This window comes from Miscanthus floridulus, chromosome 5, assembly GCF_019320115.1.
Source record: "Miscanthus floridulus cultivar M001 chromosome 5, ASM1932011v1, whole genome shotgun sequence".
In the NCBI taxonomy this organism is placed as follows: domain Eukaryota; kingdom Viridiplantae; phylum Streptophyta; class Magnoliopsida; order Poales; family Poaceae; genus Miscanthus; species Miscanthus floridulus.
Window position 1 is genome coordinate 124,483,477 of NC_089584.1, and position 3,044 is coordinate 124,486,520.

Here is a 3,044-nt window from a genome sequence, read left to right on the forward strand (position 1 = left end):
GATTGTGGATATTGGCCGAGCTTCAATCCATTTTGTAAACTTGTCTACGGTGACAAGCAGGTGGGTAAAGCCCCCGGGCGCCTTTTTAAGTGGCCCAACCAGGTCGAGCCCCCAGACCGCGAAGGGCCACGTGATGGGGATCATCTAGAGAGCCTGGGCCGGGAGGTGTGTTTGCCGAGCGTAATATTGACACCCTTCGTAGGTGCGTACAATTTGCTCAGCATCGGCTACCGCGGTGGGCCAATAGAAACCTTGTTGGAATGCATTCCCAACCAAGGTTCTTGGTGCGGCATGGTGACTGCATGCTCCACCGTGGATGTCGCTCAGTAGAAGTTTTCCCTATTTGCCAGGGATACAGAGTTGCAGAATTCCGATGTGACTTCGTTTGTAGAGTTCGCCCTCTACAAGAATGAAGGATTTGGTGCGTCGTGCAAGCCGTCGGGCTTTTGTCTTATCGGTTGGCAGCACGTCGTGGAGGAGATAGTCGAGGTAAAGTGTTCTCCAGTCATTTGGAGGATCGGACTCCATTGCTGGGTCTTCTTCAAGCTCCATGACCTCAGGGTTGGGAGGAACAGTTGGCGGATCGGCCTTGGGGGTCGGACTAGAAGGGCCATCGTCGGCTTGTTCCAACCCCGCGTAGCGTACCGAGGGTTTGTGTTGATCACTGGCAAAGATGCCTGTTAGAACTGGCTCTCGACTGGATGCTGCTTTTGCGAGCGTGTCGGCCGCTTCGTTGAGGCACCGGGGGATATGATTGAGTTTGAGGCCGTCGAATTTGTCCTCCAGACGTCGGACCTCTTAACAGTACGCCTCCATCTTGGTATCATGGCAGCCTGATTCTTTCATGACCTGGTTGACGACCAGCTGAGAGTCACCCCTGACATCGAGGCGTTGGATGCCTAGCTCGATGGCAATTCGTAGGCCGTTGATGAGCGCTTCGTATTCTGCAGTATTGTTTGATGAGGGAAAATGAAGCCGAACCATGTACCTCATGTGGACCCCAGGGGGGGATACAAAGACTAGTCCTGCTCCGGCGCCTTTCTTCATCAGCGATCCGTCGAAGTACATTATCCAGTACTCTTGATCGACGGCTGCTGGTGGCATCTGGACCTCGGTCCACTCCGTGATGAAGTCAGCTAGTGCCTGAGATTTGATCGCCGTTCGGGGGACATAAGAAATGCCCTAATCCATCAGTTCGAGTGCCCACTTTGTGGTTCTTCCCATAGCATCATGGCTACGAATGACCTCGCCGAGGGGGAATGACGTCACCACTGTCACGGGGTGTGACTCGAAGTAGTGACGTAGCTTCCTTTTTGTGATGAGGACGGTGTAGAGGAGTTTCTGGATCTAGGAGTAGCGGGTTTTGGAGTCGGGTAGCACCTCGCTGATGAAATATACAGGGCGCTGCACCTTGAAGGCGTGCCCCTCTTCCTCTCGCTCTACTATTAAGGCAGAGCTAACCACTTGGGTGGTGGCCGATATATATAGTAGGAGGGATTCTCCGTCGCATGGAGGAACTAGGATCGGTGGCTTAGTTAAAAATCTTTTAACCATGTCAAGTGCCTCCTAAGCCTCGGCTGTCCACTCGAAGTGGTCAGTTTTCTTTAGGAGTCGATAAAGGGGGAGTCCTCGTTCGCCGAGGCATGAAATGAATCGGCTGAGGGCGGCAAGGCACCCTGTGATCCGCTAAACCCCCTTTATGCTTTGGATCGGGCCCATCCTTGTGATGGCTGATATCTTCTCTGGGTTGGCTTTGATGCCACGCTTAGAGACAATGAAGTCGAGCAGCATGCCCCTCGGGACCCCGAAAACACATTTTTCGGGATTGAGCTTGATGCTGTTTGCCCAGAGTTTCGCAAAGGTGCGTTCAAGGTCGGCGACAAGGTGGTCAACCCGCTTGGATTTGACTACGATGTCGTCAACATAGGCCTCAACGGTTCGCCCGATGAGGTCTCCGAAGCAACTAAGCATACAACGCTGGTATGTTGCCCCAGCGTTCTTCAGACCGAACGGCATTGAAATGTAGCAAAATGATCCGAAGGACGTGATAAAAGATGTCGCGAGCTGGTCGGATTCTTTCATCGTGATTTGATGGTAGCCTGAGTATGCGTCAAGGAAGTAGAGGGTTTCGCACCCCGAGGTGGAATCGACTATTTGGTCTATTCGTGGCAAAGGAAACGGATCCTTTGGACACGCTTTGTTGAGGCTAGTATAATCAACACACATTCTCCATTTCCCGCTCTTTTTTCGGACAAGAACAGGATTTGCTAACCACTCTGGGTGGTATACTTCCTTAATGAATCCTGCGGCCAGTAGTTTGGCTATCTCCTCGCCGATGGCCCTATGTTTCTCCTCATCGAAGCGGCGTAGGTGTTGTTTCACTGGCTTGGAGCCTGGGAGGATTTGGAGAGTATGCTCGGCGACCTCCCTCAGGATGCCCGACATATCCGAGGGTTTCCACGCAAAGATGTCCTTGTTGGCGTGGAGGAAGTCAATGAGCATGCTTTCCTATGCGGAGGAGAGCGCGGTCCCAATTCGGACTTTTTTGCCCTCGGAGCTACTGGGATCCAAGAGGACGTCCCTGGAGCCCTCTGCCGATTCGAATGATCCGGATGACTTCTTTGCATTGGGTGTCCCTTCAATGACCTCCTCCTTGAGGGTGGTGAGCTCTTCGGATGCGATGACCGTGGATGCGTGTCCGCAGCATTCGACCTCGCACTCGTAAGCGCGCTAGAAGGAGGTGCCGATGGTGATGACCCCACGGGGGCCCGGCATCTTCAGCTTCAGGTACGTGTAATTGGGTACGGCCATGAACTTCGCATAACATGGTCGCCCCAAAATGGCGTGGAAAGTCCCCGGGAATCCTACTACATCAAAGGTGAGGGTCTCAGTCCAGTAGTTGGATCGATCCCCAAAAGTGATGGGCAGGTCAATCTGCCCTAGTGGCACGGCTTGTCTTCCAGGCACGACGCCATGGAAAGGTGCTCGGACGGGACGGAGGTGCATTCGGTCGACGCCCATCTCATCGAGCGTCTGGGCGTACA